At 40.8% G+C, this 21,041-nt stretch overlaps 1 protein-coding gene across 8 annotated transcripts in view; it reads left to right on the top strand.

Moving 5' to 3' along the window:
- The window catches only part of RAD51B (RAD51 paralog B), a 467,347-nt gene that overhangs the window by 322,521 nt on the left and 123,785 nt on the right, over window positions 1-21,041 (top strand). Inside the window, exon 12 of one of the 8 annotated variants that reach the window (XR_008577202.1) lies at window positions 63-168. The exons of the other annotated variants lie outside the window; for them this stretch is intronic. The gene's annotated coding sequence lies outside the window, so the exon portion shown is untranslated. The remainder of the gene's footprint in view (window positions 1-62; window positions 169-21,041) is intronic. 8 annotated transcript variants of the gene reach the window in all.

The following is a 21,041-nucleotide window of genomic DNA, read 5'->3' as shown; positions in this document are numbered from 1 at the left end:
GGTTAATAAAAACTTTTTTTTTTTCTTGTGGATTGAAAGCATTTTTTGCCTATATTTTTCAGCTAGAGGTAAAGAACGAAAGTCTGTTACAGACAACTCTACAACTCTCCTTCTTCCAAATGGCTGCTATCCTACTGCTCTCCACCAGGACTGTTACTGCAGGGTGCTGTGAGTAGTTACATGCTACTCACTTGCTGTTCGTAGTCCCTTGATCTTTGGCTTTGCTCCTCAGTGGCAGTGGCCATTTTTAAATAAACCAGTTGTGTTTGAGCTGTTCATGAGATTCCTCTAAAGGGAAACTTAATGCATCAGCACTGAGGTTGAGCATCAAGAAAAATGAGTGTCACATTTGCAGCTTATTACAATTATTTTAAAAATCATGGATTCGTGCAGTTTTGAGCTATCCAGTGTCCTATGACTGTGTGTAGAATTCCAGACTGACATAAAGCAGCCAGAGAATTTAAGCTGGCATAAAAGACCCAAAAAACCCAGCCCCTTCCCACCCAAAGTTAAAATAATTTAAGATTGGCATTCCCAATTTTCAGATCCTTAGCAGTATCATATGATAGCATTCTCTAAGTGTTTAAATATATTACCAAAAAAATCAGCACGCAAGGAAATTAATAAAGAAAATTGATGCTGGGAGATCTGTGGCTGAAAGCACATAACATTAGCTTAGGGTGAAGTACATTAAAAACACGCTGTTCTAAGAAGTGAACAGGAGTAAGGCTACATAGTTCAGAAAATTGATGAAGAGATTGTCCTTTCTGAGATGGAGGAGGATTACCACATTCAGCTCTCCTTCCTTTTGTGTAACAGGAGAAGAAACAAAGATGTCCACGTGGAGTGGCTTGACACCAATAAGACAAAAGTATTTTGACCATAATCGTATTAGTACTGGTATATAGCAGTACTGACAGCCTTGTTGACAGTCATCTACACCTGCGGTCACAAGAAACAGCACTATAGGGAAGTGATTTTTTTCTGTCATCCTTTACCATGGTGAGAAGACTGTTGTGTTAATGCCTCTGAGCTGTTGTATCATACCAGCAATAATTCTCCCATTTACCTTTTGTAGCAGATCAGCTTGCCTTTTCTTTTTCATACTTGTTAGAGCTAATCTAGAGTAGGTTTTCTGGGCAAAAGGAGAAGTAATTTTGCATTATATAGGTATGGGCCTTGTTTCTTCTTTCCCTTGCCCTGAGGAACCCAGAACTGGTTATTCAGAGGAGAACATACCCATACACCTTATTAATCATTTGTTCTCCCAAGGTACCTCAGCACTGATCTGAGGCAACTCTCTTTAGGTTCAGCACCCCTTTTTAGAGATTCCACTTGAATCAGTCCACGTGGGTATCATGGCATCCTTTTATACTCATAAGTATCTACAAGGAGCTAGTCTAAGACCAGCTTATTCCACCTTAGCTACCAGAGAGACATGAGATACAAAGAGGTCATAGTTGCTAATCAAAGTGATTTTAAGTTTAACTGGGAAGGGGTGCTGCAAACTATCAGAACGGTCTTTGAGGCATCTGGTTTGCCACTTTGGGAGTCTCATTAATATCTCTTCTGTGTTGTTAACGATGGTAATGGTAGCTATCAGACATTATTGCATCTCCTCTTACCAATGTGTCTGGGTGCAGCATCACTAGAGCTTTTAGTTGTGTATTTTTCCCCCCACAACTCTCATTTCTCATCTTTCTTTGAATCACAGGCTTGTTTAGCAGGTCAGCTAACGGAAAGCAGATTTTTTACTCATTCTGGTTCTTTTTTTCCCTTTTCCCTCTATTTATATAACACACGATTTGTAATCTTTTTAAAACCAAAGAAGAGAGAAGTCTTGAGTTCATCTAGATTAAAATCAGCTGCAGCCTATTAATGGACTCAGCCCAAGACTGAGACTTTAGGAAACAAAAACACTGTCTCCTGGTGAGGGGATTCATATAGCGAAAGGGAAGGGGAAAAGGGGCGTAAAGGGAGAGGATCTCCATGTGGTTTTAATTCATTTTGATTCTCTTCCTGAAGCTAATTTACCCAACACAAAGGCTCTGTAGTGGGCAGCCAGCTTTTTAGAAGTTTGGCTTTCACTGATAAACAACTCAATTCCTGTTCTGAAGGTCTGAGATAGCTCAGACCTGTGTGTAATCAGCCGAGGTTTAATATGAGTATTTTGGTACAGGGTATTTCAGTTACATATTAGAGTCCTTTCATCATCTGTCAAAGTGTATCCTGAAGACTCTTGGATAATTGATCTAACTCCTCCATTCATTCTCTCCCCAGAAACAGACAGTGAATTGTCTCATTGAAGAATCAGATCAGCAGACACATGGGCATGTCGAGCCAAAAGTACTTCTACTGGCATGGCACTCTCAGAAGGCAGTTCTTTGCTACTTCTGGGCATAGGAGCCTTTGCCACCGAAGTAGCGACATACTGTTTTCTGCTGAAGGGAAAATACTCGAACGTTCTATTCATCCCCTTTGCCATTAAATCTTTTTTATTGCATTCTTAGCCCCATTGGTGTGTGTAGTCCTTTAGCAACACACAAGAAATTATGTCTTTGCCCTAAAAAAGCCAGACAGTGGGTGGGTGGGGAAGTGAAGCAAACAGTAAATCATTAGCTGGAAATTATTTGATTATGTTAGGCACAGACAGTCTTTGGTTACAGTTTTCATGTACTCAGTGACGATAACTTGTAATCTAAGCAAAACTAAAAGGCAAATGGGGAGATTAACAGAGGGATTGAGATGGAGGAGGGAGTGGAACTGGGCCTTGAAAGAAAGGGTTGACTGAGACAGTATCTGTGGGCGTATGGTTTCCCAGTGCTTCAATCCCATGTGCAAATATTTGTTACGGTAAATGAGTATATGCAGGGCACATATCTATCGTTGACTGGCTAATGAGCCACAACAATCAGCATCAATTGTTCACTGCTTTTAAATGTGCCCTAGGAATGCGCAATATCAAAGGAAATATGGTTTTAAGATTGAAGTCTGAAGATATCTGGCTTCAGCTGCTAATTCTTGCCAGTTTTGTGTAATAGTGGACAAAAGAATTTCTTCCTGTCCTGTTTCCCATCTTCTTTTCTAATTTACAGAGATACTGAAATGTTCAGCATTATATGTAGGATGATCCATTTCTGCAGTGTTAAAGGCCATATATACATACACAGATAATCCAGGTATTGCAGAGTTATCCAGAAAGCCTTATATATCCTTATCTGGGCATATTTTTCCAGTGAATTTTGCATTTTCATGTCTTTCCTGCTTTATGACTCAATTCAAGCAAAGGTTTAAATGCACACATAATCCCTCATACTTTGTTTGATTTAAATAATTTCTCACATTTATAACAGGTCATGTGGAGACTAGGCTGAGCAGGACATGTTTTTTCCATGGGATTCTCATGTAGTCCTTTCCTTCGCCTGAACACACACTGTACCTCCCCTCAGCACCCAGTCCACCTCCTGTGTGCCACAGTGCTCTGAAAACAGGCCAGAGAAGCTGCAGCACTTTGGGCAGTTAGATTTTTTTTTAAGGATAAATCAAGTTTGATTTGATGTACCGGTGCTGTGAGAAAGACTACTTGAGTATCAAGGTGAAGGACTGGAAATTTTCCTAGCATTTCCTGCTCATATTTGTTCTTGCCAAAACTTAGGGCATATTACAGAAATAAAGTGACCCAAAAGCTTTTGGATACTATTAGGTGTTCCACTTTATTCTAGGCCTTCCTCAAATGCTGCTGTAAGTGGCCTACTGTCCTTTTTGGTTACTTTGTTTTATTCTTTTGCTTTTATTCTGTCAGTAATTCTGTTATTTGTCTAACACACAGATTACTTCCTCCCCTCTGCCCAAAACATGTTAGATACTGATGACTCCAACAGAGGTAGTTAAAACTTTATTCAGAAATAACTAGAAGTAATTAGCCATCTAGGACTTGGCCAAGGATAAGATGTGGTTAAAGGATGAAACTGAAGTCCTTTTCACCTGCTTAATGGGTTTCAGAGATTTATTTTAAGGCTCAGAGTAACCTATCAGTATTCTGAGAGAGTAAACTCATTTTGGATGGCTTTGGATGGCTTTAAGAAGAAACTTGTTCTTGGTATTCTTTACTGCCCAAAAAAGCCAGACAGTTTTATGCTTTTACTATTCCACATGATTTGGCAGCTAGAAAAATACAAAAAAAATGGTTACAGTAGTTTGGTGTAGTAAAAATTATGTACTTAACATTGGCTTACAGTAAGCCTCACATGTTAGGATCTGCTTCATTTGTCAACAAAGATACCATATTCATCCCCAACACTTTGAGGAGCAGAGCTGCACCACTCATTGCCCTGATCTCCATGTTTGGGGCATCTGTTCCCATGATTCCCTTTGTCTTGTGAGGCCCGGACCCTGCGCAGGCTGTGTTTTTTTGCAGTCTTTTGTTTTTAGCAATTACCAAACAAAGAGGTATTTAACTGTAGCCTTATTTAGCTTGAAAGGAAATGTAGTGCTAGATCTACCAGTTTCAATAGGTTTTAACCCAAGACATAACAAAAAGCCACAGTCATCTTCTTCCATTGATTCAAACCTGAAGAAACCAGATATGTTCAAACAAAAAACTCTGGGGAGAAGGATGGGGTTCAGACAGTCATTTCAAGGCATCAAGCTATGATGTGGAAGTTATTTTTGAGAAACCTGTTTTAGTGTGTTTGCACACTTGGGCAACTTACTATATTGCTTACTCTCAGTTCACAATGTAAAAGTTGTCTTCACAACCATAAAGCTAGAAATATGCTTTTGAAAATGAGAGAAAGGATTTGAGAGCACAATATTCAGTTACCACAAAAAAAATTTTATCTTGATATTCTACCCTGACCCTGTCCAATCTGATCCTTCCCTGTCATATAACATGGTGTGGTGATAAGGTCTTGATCCTGGGGATTCCCAGGGATGTGACACAACAGAGACGATGTGTTACTTCTGAGTACCTGTACCAGGCTGAGCTCTAGTTGTGCTATTAAGGGCCTGCAACACTTGCTCACGTTTTACCTGTAGAAAGGAAAAAAACTCACAATTTTTCAGTTTTCAACTACATAAAGTTCTCTGCAGAGAAGAAGAAAATGGAGAGAGAGACATCCTGCTTTCATGTTCTTCTTGTGGTCATGTAGCTGGCCGCACAAGAGTGTGTGCAGCCACATGTGCCGAGCCACCCAGAGCTGAGTGCTCTTGAGCACACGTGCATTTACGTGACTCAGAGTAAGTTCCACTCTTCTGGTCTGGTGGCTGTTAACAGAACAGGAAGCAGGGCCTGTTGGGAGGATTTATTTTAAGAAGCTGTTGTACAATTTTGGTTCCTTTAGGCTGCAGTGTTCGTTGTCAGCATATGGCTGCTCTCTTGGGGATGCTCTGAGCGAGCTGGACGGCCGTCGTTTCTCATTTGCTTTGCTGTGCTCCAAACTTAGTGTGGTTTCAGAGTGCTCTGCTGATCTGTCAGGTCAAGCTCCTTGGGTGCTGCTTCTCAGATGATAACCAGCAGTAGTTCACCCTGGCTGCAGTCAAACCCATTCAACTTTGTTTAAAACTATTCCTGCTAGTGTAACTGTCTACCAGTATTTTACCATGAAAGATATATCCTTCAGGGAGCTTCTGCATGTACAATGCTCTGGGGAAACTATAGTCAGAAGCTGCTGTACAAAGCGTGCATTTGCTCACAGTCTGAAACTAGGTTTAAGAATAAAAGGCAGAATAATACAGAAGAGCATCCTGTAATATGATAGGTTTATTACCAAAACACCATTAGGAGGATCTTTCTAGTCATTGCAATACTTTACCTGTGATGCTTCTTAATACTTTCTGAAATGAGATGGCTTTATTATTTAGAGAGCTCCAAGCAGTAAAATTGTCCTTAGCCTGGGAATTTTGCTGCTGCTCTCTGGCAGCTGTTGGGGAACAGGCCATGAGTTCTTCCTTATCACCACTGCTTGGTGGGTGAACAATGCATTTGGAGTTATTTTAGTTTGCTTTCAGCCTTTTGGTGAACATTGGCATAAAGCCTGAAGCAAAATGGTGGAGGAAGAATGAAGTTATTGGCTTCCGTCATCAGCAATTTTCAGGGAAACTAAGATGGGTCAGTCTGGTGCCTTTTCCAGGAGTTGAACATATTGTGCATTGCTCTCAAGATTTTCGTGCTGGGCAGCACTTTGTGGATCTTTTGTACCCAGAGGCTTCCAAGCAATACAGCCTTCCCAGTGTGGGTCAAATTCACTTACACTCTCTGTCTTCTTGCTTGCAGCACTTTCCACAAGAGTCTCCTAATAGTATCAGGTTATTTGTTTCTCTTCCTTAATTACTAAGGTTCTAAAAACTGTGTCTTGTACCATTCAGAGAGAAACAGGCTAGTCAATAAAGGCAGAAATTGAAGAACAGTTGGCTGTCTTAGTAGAGCTCTGACAATCCAGTCATGCTGGTTTTCTGAGTGTACTTAGCGTTTCGCTTTGATGCTGTGAGTCCTGTACAGTGAAGGGTGAATACAAAAGTAGAATGTTGGTACTAGTCCAAAACTTCAGATGTTTATCATTTGTTATCTGAATTTCACATACCTGCAAAACTGGGCTTGAGGTTCCAGAAGAGAAGTTTTCTTTTTGAGGTTTTTACTTTGATTTGGGTTGGATCTATCCAGAAAAGGTCTTGTGGCATATTATTTGAATTTTTGCTTTTTTTTTTTTTCCATCAGGAAATAAAGTTCCTAAAGTTCTGAGCCAGGGGAAGAAGGTGAAATGAGATAGAAGGTGCTCGTGTAGACAATTTCACACATGCTCAGAGGTTTAGTCTTCAGATTTTTGCCAAGTTTTGTGTAAAAGTTTGGTCTGGCTCTGATGTCATCCAAAGTGATTCATCTGCTTCTCACTGTCTCCCAAGTGGGTGAATCAAACTGTGGATCTCCAAGATGCACTATCAACATACACAGACAGAGGCACACTAGCAAATGTACTGTCCTGAGGTCAAATCCTTTCCATGTAAGGGACAACTAGCAGATACATGGAAATGTCCTTTCCTGGTTTTCTAGATAATCCACTTTTGATTCCCTCTGCCTAGAAAAAGGTGAGGCTGAAAAGGTGGCAAGTTTGCCTATCAGAAGAATAAGTTTCTTTCCTGATATTGAGCACCACAGTTGGGAGAATTATTTTCTTCTTCCTGCTAAGTCCTCTGGCACTTCTGGTTTTTCCTCAAGTATTGCTTGGCAGTATCCACTGGAAGAGATGGTCCTGTTCGGGATAAAACCTTATTTATGTCTCCCTACCCCCACGTTCTTTTTTTCTTTTTTTGTACTAGACAAGAAAACTGCATCATTTGAGGAATAAAAATTGAATTTCTATTTCTACATCTGCTTTTCTCCCCAACCTTTTATCTGTTGATTTGACTGATTTGCAGCCCTTTCTTCCCCCCTTGCTGTTAACTAATGGACTTTGGTATTTAGCCAGCCTTTCAGTGCACACACCACCATGCCAACGAGAGTGTGTGCAGCTATTCTGTCTGCTTTGGAAGGCTACAGATGCAGCCAGAGCTAGAACAATTCCCGTATTGATCCCGCACTTGTCAGTTAATCCGTCATAAGGCATGGGAATCCTAGCCCCTTCCACATCTGCCTGCATAACTGCAGGGGGAAAACCAATTCTCTGAAGCTCTCACCAGGGAACAAGAAAGCAAAGAGAAATGGGAGCTCGCTGGGAGAGAGGGCTGTAAGCTGCTGGGCTGGAGGGCCGTGAGATTGCCTACCTGCTCCACCCTTTCCCCCCGGCTCCTTTTCATCCTCCTGCAGGTCAGCAGGATCAGGTTTATGTTAGCGAACCATGAAGCTTATCAAATAAATGCTGCAGCAGCAGGTGTTTGGCTGTCTCCACAGGCCAAGTCTAACAAGGTTGATATTGTGTCTGTGGCCAAAGTAATGCAGTAATTACTTTTCTGGGCTTGGAACCCCCAAGAGGTTTCTGGGAACCAGTTAGAAAAACAAACCTTGCTAAGAGCAGGGGATTTTTAAAAAGGAACAGTGGTGCGCTCTGTGCCAGAAGGAGAGGACAGGCATTTCAAGTGCAGCATCCAGCATGGTACCCCATCCCCCTGTAGCTTGCTCGCGTTACAGGGGCCCGGAACAGAGGCAAAGTGCTTGAGTCTGGTCACTCATGTTGGGACGGGCAGCTTATTTTGGCCCACAGTGGCATGTGGAAAGGCAGCTGCTTTCTTTAAAGACAGTAATGTGGTACTACAAGAAGAGCGAACCCTGGATTAGGGGAGCCCTTGAGTGTTTGCAATTCCATCCATATAATTCAATTTGACTTACAAATCAGGAGTTGCATAGCGTAGCGTTCCCACTGCTGTCTGTTTCTTGCTTTTGAGAGTTTAGCTTGTAAGCTGCAAGCTCAGAAACTGAGTTACAGACCATGATGCAGCCTAATTACACCAAAGGAAGAACAAGATCTCGGAGCACAGCTCCGCTGTGCCATGCCCCTTTATCTCAGGTGCTCCCTTCCAGGCTATGGAGAGGACAGTTAAAACAAGTCTGTACAGTGATGGCATTTTAAGACAGCAATTTTCATCATTCTTTTTGAAAGAATACTGATCATTTAGACCAAAGCTTTTTCCTTGTAGCTGATTATTATACATGATAATGCCTATTATCATAAGGTCATTTAAACCAGGTTTAGTAATTGCAAAAATGTCCTGAACTACTGGAAATTTCTGCTGCTGCTGTGTGGTTGTCCAGGAGACCAGAATTTGAAAGTGAGAAGAGGAAGAAAGCAAAACTGATTAGACATTCATAAGATTGCACATTAGATTTGAACCTGGTATGTTTAAAAAAACCCTTTTTTTTATAAAGAACCTGTAAAATTTGTACTACCTATAAGGAATTCTTTAGGCATCATTCTCTGCTGTTGAATCAAGCTACAAAGCAATGGCTTTGTAGTGATGAATGAATTTTCCCAAGCTAGGAAAGTTAGCATTTCATTAATGTCTGGCAACGCTTTCCCATTCCTACTGTTTATGCTAAGCTCTATTTTTGCATATTACCTTGTATTATGAAGACCTGGAGCTCTGGTGACGGTCCAAAGATACCATTTCATTTGCTCAGTGTTCTTCAGTGTTTGTTGCTAAAGTGTTTTGTTCTCGGCATGTTGTTGTGCTGAACATACTGTAACTGAGTGTGCTGTAAATCCCTGCTGTGAATGCCATGGCATGCTAGTCCCCAGTGTTTAATTTTGTGCTAGGGATACTGTGCACTTGGAGGTGAGTGCAATAGGTAGGTCAGACACTTGCTTCTTCAAGGTACTCAGTGACTTTTCCATAAACACTGCCTGAGCGTAGAAAGTAGTGAAGAACTGCCGTACTAGGACTGCTGTGAGGGAAGATACTGCGATTTGCCTCAATGTTATTGCTTTAAAGTCTGAATGTAGTCTGCTCGTGAAAAATGTTGCTAGGGTTGCTTCCACAGCAATTTCCCCATGCTGTAAATGCAATTACACATCAGCCAAAAATCAGGCAGGGTATGTACCTCCTAAGATGGCCAAGATGGTGCTTATAGAGCTCACTACTTTAATTTGGGACATAGTTGCACAACATACACAGTTTTGTTTAACATGGTACTTTGATTTGATTTTTTGCATGTATTTCTGAACCACTCGTGCAACATTTAGAAGGACACACAAAACAGCCTAACTAGGATAGATTTTTTCATCATGTATTTTGCAAATATTCAGGAATGATGTCTGAAAGTTATTTGGAGGAAGCATTGCTGCAGAATTTGGCATGCTTGCCTATCTGTACTGAAGTCTCAGATTCTGGGGGGAGGTGAAGGCCCATATATTTATTTTTCTGTGAAAAGCAACTACCCACTATGGCCAACTGTAATAAATCATGTATATTATTAATACTGAAGAGTAGTGGATCAGCAAGAAGCTGTTCAGGGCTGAGCTGTATGACAATGTTAAAAAGAGGCTGTGGCATGTTAGGATTGGTGTTGCAGTGGCAGAGCTGTGTGTAAGAACCTCACACAGGACTTATCAGTGTTCAGCTGAGTGTAACCAGACATGAACCAGAATATATTTGCTATTAATATTTCAGCTGTGATTTTTTTTTTTTTTACTTTTGTGATTAGAAGACTGTGCCAGCTTGTGTGCGTGTGTGTGTTCTGGCAGTGGAAGGATGAAAGCGCTTACAGTTTCCATATGAAAGCAAGACCATGCCTTCTCAAGGCCCAAAGCAGTTACAAAAGTACCTCATAAAGCTCAAGAAATAATGGCAAAGAGGAAAACAAGTGGCAGCAGATTAGACCAAGCTATTTTATGTACTGTGATGTTTTGTGTAGTCGTCTGGAAAGAAACAGAAGAGACCTTTTGAAGATCATTGATTGGAAACAATCTTTATTAGTGATCAAGTTCACCTTTGTCAAAAGGATGACTATTTAAATATTAGGCATCATTTACTCCCATGGCATGAAACTGATTCAAAGACTTGACCTGATAGATCAACTGTTAAATGGCTCATTAGATTAGATAAGGGAGTTGGAATGTATTTGATGTTAATATTACATCCCTACATACTGTATGAAATCTCTCTTCATCTATCGTCTAGTGAAATATATTACCTGAGTATACGTTATCATCTGTGTGTTGCGTAGAGTCTTCTGAAGGTTGGGGACTGGCTTGGATATTACTTTTGCTTTTACCACTTTTTTTTCCCCAGTAGAAAAAATTGTTGGTATTGGCTAAAAAAAAATGAAAACATGTTGAAGTTTTCAGGAATTGGTAATGGGCAACAGAGTTCTCACCTAACAGTCAGTTTACATTTAAATCTGGGCCATATCAGAAAAAAGAAAAAGGGACTCTACTAACCAGCCTGAAGAGAGTGGATTTCATTCCATTCTTTAATGGAGCAGATTATTCCTGGCCTTCTAACATAGAAATTGCCAACATGAGTGGAATTACATGGACCTTTGCAAAGACTGTCCTCTAAAATACACTTCCTAATACTGTCATTTCTCGTTGGATTCCCAAAACAAGGTAATGGTGTGATCTCCTTGACAGATGCTAAAAGCACATCTATCATTTAAATTAAGTCACTCTGTTTTCTTGATTAAGAAGTTCTATTACTCCATGGCCCAGATTCACCAACCTTATTTTTTCTGTAGCCCATTTCCATTCATGGCTTATGGTCAAAACAGGAGTTTAAATCTCCAGAATTAATCTTAAGCCCTTAATACACCTTGTGATTTCTGACCCAGCAAGGATTTGGATCTCACAGTAACATATACAGCAAGAAAGTGATCTCAGCCTTCTCATTTCTTGTCTGAACCTGCCGAGAGCCACTGTGGAAACATATCAGAGCGATAGTGATGCAGTTGCTGGAGATGTCATCAGTGTTTCCAATGGTACTCCTAAAAAACCAAACCAAAACAAAAGCCTTCTTTCTGGAATTGTTGATAAACTGACCATGAGAGTTAAGATATTTTAGATGTAATTTAGCTTTTCATGGTATTTTCTAAGCCTGTGGTGAGTAACAATAGCCATTGATCCGTTACTAGCATGGTATATGCACATGTTTTGTATTTGGGAGCCAATCCTGATGTGACCGTGAAGTACGCATAGAAGTTGCCTAAGGAGGGTTTCTCTTCCTCTGGGCAGCATTATGTATTGAGCTTTTAAGCATCATAGGAACACTCCGTGTTGCTTGAAGGACTTGTCATATCCCTCCCAAATGCTTTTGCATTCTCAACATGGACAAATTTTTTTAGTGACCTGCTTTCAATTAAAAAGTGATAAAATGAGCCCTTGACAAGTTTATCATGAACTAATTTCAAGTACTCATATATTCCGAAAAGTGAGTCTGAGGCAATGGTTGGAGGCGCTTACTAAAACATGCAGATACAAACTCTTAGAAGAATTCACTGGGGAGTCTCTCTTGAACAACTGCTTGTGCAGAATTGCTTCTTGTCATCCCCAAGACAACTGGTTACCACTATGATTTAAAATCTCTGGATTTAATGAGACAATTTTTTAGGAAACATATTCAACAGAAAATAAATAGTACACAGGCCTTTACGTAGCTTAGTCTGATTAGCCTTGGGAACGCACATAAAACTATACGGTGCTTACTGTGAACAGTGTGAGACTCAGTATGACTTTGAATTTAAAAAATTCAAATAAAATTTCAGAAAGTCCTAGCTGGAATGGTGAAAATTTCCCTGTTGACTTTTTGGAGTGTGCGCCATCTTATAAATGGTTCATGCTGTTAATCCTAAATAAATAGGAGTTTTGAGGTCCACTGTGTGGGAAACATATGAAGTCTGTAATATCAGAAGGAAGTCCAGTGTGTCTGGAAATCATAGGCTCCAATTTTCCTTGTTAAGCTATTACTGTTAAGCTAATATTTGTCTATTTTCCACTTTTTCTGAAGCTGTCTTGCTTGAAAGTCCCACTTTAGTTCATTTTTCCCTAGGTTTTGAGGAAGTGGTGATAATATTAAAATATATGTGTGTGTATATATCTGTATTAGTAAGACACATGTAAGTAAAAAATTCCTTAGGTTTTTTGGAACAGTAGTCTTAGGCCACTGTTAAGATTCCTATTTCCCAGTCATGAATACATTAGAAGTTTAATCAAGGGGTATCAAAGGATATACCTTTGGCCAAGGGAGAGTAGTTTGGCAAACAAAGAGTAGGAACTGTAGAGATAGGAGGTCTTTTAATGTGTTTCCATGAGAGAGGATACAAAGAAAGCAAATGCAAAAGACTAAAGGAAAGAAAAAAAGCATAAGGGAGAAAAAAATGAAAGGACAGTACCAAACTGAAAAGCCATCAAGGAGAGCGAATCATCTGAGAAACTCCAAAGGGTGGGGAATGGAAAACTGGAATTAGGAGGGGACCTTAAAAAAGTCAAGCCTAAAGCTTTTTCCATGCTGCCAACAAATCTATTTTGCTCAATTTTGGCTAAGCAAGATAAACATTTTTTCTGGCATGTATAGGTAGTGGCCCAAATTTGTTTGTTACAAGTAGGATGAAAAAAACCTTCCAAAAATGCTTTTGCCTAGTCTAGTGAATTGTGCTAAATCATATTTTTACTTTGAGTCAAACAAATTTGGCCCCACAGAGGCCGCCCAAACACTGAAGCAGATCAGACACAGTTGGATATCACAGCTGTTTTTAAATTCCGTGGTTTTAGCTGTGTGGATGTGGCTTAACTGCAACATCGCACCAGAGCTCCCAGGGAAGGAGCAGCCCGAGGTAGCATTCTCCAGCTCTGCCAAACATGGGGAACAGCACAAGCAAGGGAGATTCAGCAATTGATGGTCTTGATGTCTGTAGCGTAAAATCACGGTAAAAATGCCTGCAGCAGACTAACTACAAAGAAAACGAGGACACAGACAATGAGTGTGCTTGTTCTACAACAGCATGCTGTGTGTTTGGCTCCGTTTTGTACAACTGCAGTGGGATGGGGGCCTGAGATAGATCAGAGTCCTGCTTGGAGAGGGGGGAAAAGTGGCTGAATATTGCCTTGTCTTTGTCTGGTTTCACAAAGGTTTGTTACTCACTTGGAGCTGGCCTAAATGGCACTGCCTGTTTGCATCTTCCCAAGGAGCCATTCTGCTGGGTGAGGATCACCAGGTGCAGACATTTGACTGTGGCCATGTAAGACCATAGCCAGGTTTCAGGTTGTAGTAGTGCTGATCTCTCAACTCATGGTCACCAGCAGGTGGCCAACCGAAGGCCAACTTCTGCATCAGTTCTGGTGCTCATCAAACCCCCCAGTGAGTTGTCTAAGGGAGCTCAGAAATCTGTTCACTTTGTACTTCTAGGTTAGCCTTTTGCCACTCTTGCTCCCTGAACTGACTTCTTGTGGAGAAAGAAGAGCACTAGCTCAAGGGAAGCGGCAAGGCTGGATGAAAGAGAGATGGATGGCATAGGACCATGTCTTTTGCTAGTCATTCACAGTTACAGCGATTTGGCTCCAATGGCAAACCATGTGGGACAGTAAAGCAAAGCTACTTCTTTCAGGATAGCATACCCTCAGCTACTGGTGGTGTAGTGGTGGAAAAGACTGGTAGCACAATCCCAGCAAAAGCTGTATGTTCCCTCTTTTTCTTATGAAACAGACAACTTCAGGGGTTTTTTGGAAGCTCTGACAAACCTGTGAACGTAGTAAACTAATAAAGTGTGGCTTGGTACAGATCTGTACCTCGTGGTTGGTTGACTGTATCTACAAGTTTTTCCTGCAGTTGGCATACGAAGGAGTCCTCTTTGTGGATTTCATGGAATCTAATACTGGGTAACTTAATAAGCCAACCAGGGACATTTACATGACCTCTCCCCTCTACTCAGTCATCTGTTTTCACTGAATCTCTGTAACCTCACCTATGTTTGAGAACCCTTGTGCTTTGTCCGACTTCACTGAAAACAATTGGTGGTTGAAAAAGTTATACATGGGGGTACAAAATGTGATTGCAAAAGTGTTCTCTGTGTAGAAAACCAGACTAAAACAGAACCCGATAAACAGTATTAGGAGGAAAATAGCACAACTGTATTGTTTGACTGTAGTGACTGCAAACAAGATTTTAACATTTCTTCCTTCAAGCAATGTCTAAATGTCCTACTGCTTCTATTCAACAATGTGTTGCAACTTGAACCTGTTTGGTTTAGTTGAGCAGAGAAAAGACTGGACCCATAGATGCTAATCTAACTCTTTTTATGTCAGTTCCAGCGAATGCAGAAGAGCTAATAAGGACCTGTTAAACTGATTCTGGCCGTTATAAATCTGGTCTATATCCCTGGTCCTTAGACAGCTTTTAAGGCTCACAGTGGTCCATGGGATGTAGGGCGTTAGTTTTGGGTAGCTAGCTAAAGGCATCTTCATCTTATTCAGCACCATTTTCTCTGGTGTGCCTCCATTGAGACATAATTGGAGGAACAATGGTGAATTGAGCCACTCAGCCTGATTTTTCTGATAGTCTGAGTACCTGAAAGATCCTTGTGCTGTTACTGATTGTCTTGTGATAGCATCTGTGACCTCTATTCAGTATCCAGAGCTCCACAGTGTAAGGCACTGTGTACACACAAAGAATAAAAAGATGGCCCTTGCCCTTGCTGACTTCAAATATGGTTTATGGTTCATCCAGCAACTCATTATGTCAAGCTGAACACCAAAACTCTTGGCCAGCAAAATCATAAACCATTTGAAAACAAACTTAGCTTAAAAAGACCACATGAATCACCATGTAAATGTTGTCCTGTTGTACAGTGGAAACATTTCTGACTTCTGATTGGCATGTTGATAAATTCCTGCAACCAACATCATGTGACAAAAGGGCTAACCCAACATCCAGCATTTCCTAAGTGGTCATAAATGGGATCACACTTCTTTACGATCTCTCAGAAAAGGAAAATATATTTTTAATTGCTGTATTGGCAAATAGGAAGGGCAGATGAGGAAAACCAAGAACATATTTAGTTGCAGTAAGTGCCCAAAACCATAGAACGAATACCAGTGCTTTATGAAAGAGTGCTGCAAACGATCTGAGCAGTCCATTTTTCTTACAGAATTATCTAGCCATAAGCCATTCCCAGGAAATGAACAGTGTCTGCCAGTCTTTGCCAGCCAGAGAGAAAAGGGGGGAAAAAAACTTTGTGATGAAGTTGCTGTGGTCCTTTTTGGACTTGCAGTAGTTTTGCAAAGCAGTGTTCACAGTCATTCATTCTGTTTTCAGCAGTGTCCTTGACCATACCCCCTGCCAGTAACAGGACCTTTAAGTCCAAGAGAGAGAAACAACTTTTTCTTTTTTTTTTTTTTTTTTTTTAACCAACTAGCAGAGGATGTGCTGAGCCAAAATAGAAATAGCAAGGTCAGGTCAGGGCAAGGCCCTGCATTTCATTAGCCAGGCCTGGCTAGGAGTGATTAAATATGTACAAGAGGCTTTGAATAGATCCAGGGAGGAGGGATGACATTGTGGAATACAGAAAAATCATTCTCTGGTGCTGTCAACTGACTAAATACAGGATGGTACTTAATTAGAGAGATAAAAGGAATTTATTTTAATTATTTTAATTTTGCAGAAGAGAGGGAATTTTTTTTTTTTATTTTCTATTGAGTGTTTTGTGAGGGGGGGAGAGAAAGGTCTGGACGAAAAGTGTGAGCCTGGCTTAACAGAATCCAGATAGCCTCGAGGTACTTGTTGTGACCTAGCCTGCAGTTCTCATGAGTATAACTTGATGAAGACCCAGTAAAAAGGACAAAATTATATTGGCAATGGAATCAAGGCCCTGTTAAATTTTGGAGGCACTCCGGTTAGAAACTGACGACCTTCTGAGCACATTGCACTGTCTGTTTCATTAGACATGTTAGAGAGAGAATTTGAAAAGAATGGAGCTTTGAAGCCGAATAAAGTACTGTGTCAAGTGGTGCTTTGGCTGCCCAGCTTGAATTTGCTATTGGGGCTGCCTGACTTAACTGACATTTTATAGCTGTATTGTAATTCTTGTATGACAATCGCATTGTTGCATAGGCACCTAGACACTGCATGCCCACGGTTTGTAGTCCTTTTCCATAGAAACTACCAGTTCAGCTGGTCGAAACTAGAATACATTTACATTTGTCCAACAATAATGTCTTTGCAAAATTTCTAGGGGCTATTTTCTTAAACCAGCCCCTAGGAATTTGGATCTCAACTTTATACCTCTTCTGAAAGATGATTCCTGCAGTCACATAGCGCTCCTTAGAGCCATGTTGGAACGTTGATTCAGAATCAGCTGGGGATTTCTGTATACTCATTTGTGCATGAATCTAACTTAAAACATTGTGAAAGCTTAGATGTAGTTACAGTAGAGCAATCTCTGTGTCTACACACTGGTGTATTTACACTAGTATAATGATATTTGTATCACACTGGTTCTTGTTACCTAAATACTGTATTTTTCCTTCTAGTTCAGTATGTCTCAACTACCTAAGAATTGTTTTCTTGGGCAGTGTCATATCTTCTTTGCTCTATTACAGTAAATATAAAGCTTATAAAAAAATCTTTTGCTCTTCTGAAAGTCATTTGACAGCTGAGCTGACATTAATGGTCAGTTCACTGGTACAAGAATACTATTTGATTTATATGTTTTCTTGCTAAGATGTCAGATTGACAGCCCTGGGAACAGAAATACTCAGCTAATTGCCCAAACATGCAGCATATTGCAAACTTTGCCAACCTTTCACAGTGATAGTATCTTGATCCTTGAGCGTGAGAGCATATCTAAGCCTTCAGAGGGCATTCAGTGCTGAACCCGATAGGGCCTAAGAAGTACTTTATGTTAGATCTCTTCATGGTTCACTAAGGTAAACAAGGACCGCGAGTTTCTTTTGTATAAAGCAATTGAACAGTCAGCCTGGCAATAACAGCTCTGAGTCAGAATTAACAAGAGCTACGTTTCAAGCGACGGTAACTTTATCCTGAAAGGATGCAGATCCCACTTTCCATCCCATGAGTGAGCAGTTGCCCCTGGTCCTTGTATCTCTCCCTCCTGTTCCACCACCAGAAATGACCAGTTGTGGGCCTGCAAGTTTAGGTTGCATATTCTTCGAGATTTCTAAACTAGCACTAGCGTAAATTTAGTCTCTGAGGCTTGGTCAGAAGCAGTATTTGTCAATAGATGGTTACTGAATCAACACTGCTGTTCCCATGTACCCATCACAGCAAGTCCTAACTGCTGATTGATTGTGAAACTTCTCGCTCTTTCCCTGACCCTTCCCGCATCTGCTCTTCTCCTCCTTTTCAGGTTTTCCCCCTCCCATTTCTCTCATCCATGCCCTTCCCCATTTCCCTTCATCTTCTCTCCATCCACTCTTTTTAAATTTTTTCCTCCTCGTTCTTGCCAATTCCCGTTCTGCATTTCCCCATTCCTGCTGCTCTCCCTTTCTTGCATTACACTTTTTCCTTCATCTGTCCCCACATTTTTTTCATTTATTTGTCTTCCTACTGTTTCCTATCGCCCTCCCCTCATTGTCACATGGAATAAGCAGCATTATTATGAAGAGGGGGATGCTATTAGCAGCATTGTATTAATCTATCCTGCATCATTCCTCTGTCTTCGCCTCATAGTTTCTTGTTACCAGTTGCCTTAATGGTGACGTAGTTAATATATCAAATTTTATTCTTTTCCTTCTTTTTCATTAGAAATCTAGGAGAAGGAGGGGAGGCAATAGGGATGTACTTATTTGTCTTTTTCTCCTCCCATGAAGCTAGGGTGGTTCAACTGTGGCCTTTTTCTATGCATAAGAAGGGGTAGAGGCCCTGCCTTGAAAAACTTGGCTTTTTCTTCCCTTGAGGTTTTCTTCCAGGCCCTTTTTTAAGTGAATGGAGAGGAGTGATTTTCTTGTATTGCAGGCATTCTTTTCTTTCCCTCCTCCCCTCGGCGCAGTCACGTCCCTAATTAATTGAATTCCCTACTAGACCTTTTGTGAGTCATTTCAATTACCCATTAGTGAAGCAGCCTGGGATTTCTGCTGTGTTTTCACTCATCTTCCTGGAATTTCTCTTCTCCTCCCTCCCCCCCTTCCCCTTTTAGTCACTCTGGTCTGTGAAAAGCATTAGATGGACTTCAGCGCCGAGTGCCTATATTGTTTGCAGGCCCAGCTGCATACTTCCACACTCTGCCTTGTGCGTCACAGCTATTCATCTTGTTTTGTACTTGGCTCTGCTGCAGATGCTGTAAATATGGTAATTTTAGATTCCCTGATTGGAAAGGGTTGCAGGGCGGGCCTAAGTGGTAAGAGCACTGTTTGATTTACACTAGTTCATTCTAGTTTCACGGAGTTTGGGGTTTTAAGGATACAGCTGAAATGAAACATGGTTTTAAGGTCAGTTTCTTTTTTAGGGTTAGGAGAGGGATAAATGTGAGGTTAGCTTTGTGTACTGACATGCAAAAGTGCTGCCCCAGAAACGCTAGGGAGACTGGAAAGAAATAAAACATGGGCAAGAGGTACCTCCTCAGATTATTATGTAGGATGCCTTCACACACAAATAGCTGCAAAATGTGGATGGATCTGAAAACTGCAAAAATAGAAACGGTCCAAGACAGAGAACTGTGAAAGGGAAATCTGGAATTTGACAGAAATGCCATCGGTGCTGAAGTACTCTAGACTTATGGCAATCCCTGAAGAAAAAAATCAATGAGCAGTTTATTTCTAGAAAATTTTGGAAATCCTGGGTAGGACTGTAACAGGTAACATTATATTTCTGAGGAGAATAGGGCAGTGATGAAGCCAGCTTGCTAAAATTATGATGGATGCAGTGAGTGCCTGAAATCTGATGTCTGGAGAATCACATTTCTATTCTGAAATTGAATTTGTACAGCACATGAATCTTTCAGGCTCGGGGTAATTCTCAAGTGATACAGAGATGCAAGCAGCATCACTGGAACCAACCTGCCAGAAATGTGCCCCACATGTCCCAAGTTACTAAAGTAATTTACAGTGCTCAAGCTATTATGATACTTTCATATTATTATGATACTTGTCCCTGCGAGGTTAGAGCATTTCAGGAGAGAACTGACTTTTGATAATCAGGCTGTTGTGAGAAGGTTCTCTCTCACGGCTTCCCGGGGGGGGCTCATTTGTTGGACTGATAGGAAGTGAGTTTATGAGGGTTCCCTGCACATCAGTATTCATAGGTACTTCTTTATTTTTCCTCCTAGCTCTCTATCCAGTCAAAGGAGAGAGAACAGTTTGAAAATACTGCTCAGTACAGACACATTAAGATCTTTGTAGGAGACCTACTGGGAATTATTTTACCTTTTATATCTTGAAATCTTGGCCCCCTGGTAAGTGGCAGTGGATTTCAGAGGTTCATTAGATGACTCTGTTGTTCTGCTACTTCACAGGGTGATGTTACTCAAGTCGAAACTGAGACACTGTAAAAGAGAGAAAGGAGCTAGCAAACAGTTACATATACTAGTCCCCTTTTTCTTCATGGGGCATGCAGCAGCAGGGCACATATCATTTTATCTGAAGTTGTCAGGTCATGGCAACACCTTTTTTAGCTGTCTGTGGTGTTGCTTTGGTTTTTTGCACACATACTATTGCTACTATCATGTTAACAAGGTTTTGTGATTTGGCAGGTCTTACATCTTTTTATTTCTTATATATCCTCTTAAATTAAATCTTCCACTGCAGAGTTAGCCCAGTGAGGACTGCTACCCAGCTTCTGGGCTGAGTGGCAGCAGCATCTGAAATGGAGCCCTGGTCCTGCTGTCACTTCACCTGACAAGCTCTCCAGTGTGTGCTGGAGGATGCCAGCTGTGCCAGGGGTACTAACTGAATTGCCTAAGCTCCAGGTGGCTTTCTGCACCTTTCCATAGTAACTCTTTTCTCTTCCTGAGAGTACCCAGTGGAACAGGGGACTTTTCATGCACTAGACCGAGAAAAGAAGCCATTTGTCACAGCACAGAGCTGGCTCCTGTAGCATTGGGAACATAGCACATATACTATAGGTGAAAACCCTGTTAGCCTTTCCATGCCAAAATGTATCTGATGTTCATTTACCTTACATGGAACCTAAATTCTTCTCCTGTAACGTTATTAGATTTCTTTATATGGTTTTTGCCATTGCGTAACACTGCTTGGCTCCTACAAAGTACTGCTGTGTTTTACTCCAGAGCTGTTTGCATCTTAGTTGTGGATAAAAACCTGACACCGACTTAAGTAATGTAGTTAGTTCAGTCAATTAGAAAGGAGCTATAGAAATTTATATTATTGTATTCCTAACCTCTCTTGAAGTTTTCACAGATAGGTCTGTGTGTATAAATAAATCCACAACTTCTGGAAAATATGGTTCATTGTGGAGCTATTTTGGACTTCCAGGGTTCTGGGCTGTAAAATGCCCTAGAGCTTGTTAGGTTCCCAATTACAGGCTATTTTCATTATGGTATCTCTTCTGAGAGAGCAGCAAGAAAAATGTTGATTTCTCATCTGAAACTGAACGGTGATTGAGTTTTCTATTTTTACTTCTGTTTTGATAGACAAAAACTAGATTTAGAA

This window comes from Grus americana, chromosome 5 (genome assembly GCF_028858705.1).
Source record: "Grus americana isolate bGruAme1 chromosome 5, bGruAme1.mat, whole genome shotgun sequence".
NCBI lineage: Eukaryota > Metazoa > Chordata > Aves > Gruiformes > Gruidae > Grus > Grus americana.
This window is presented reverse-complemented; position numbering and strand designations above follow the sequence as displayed.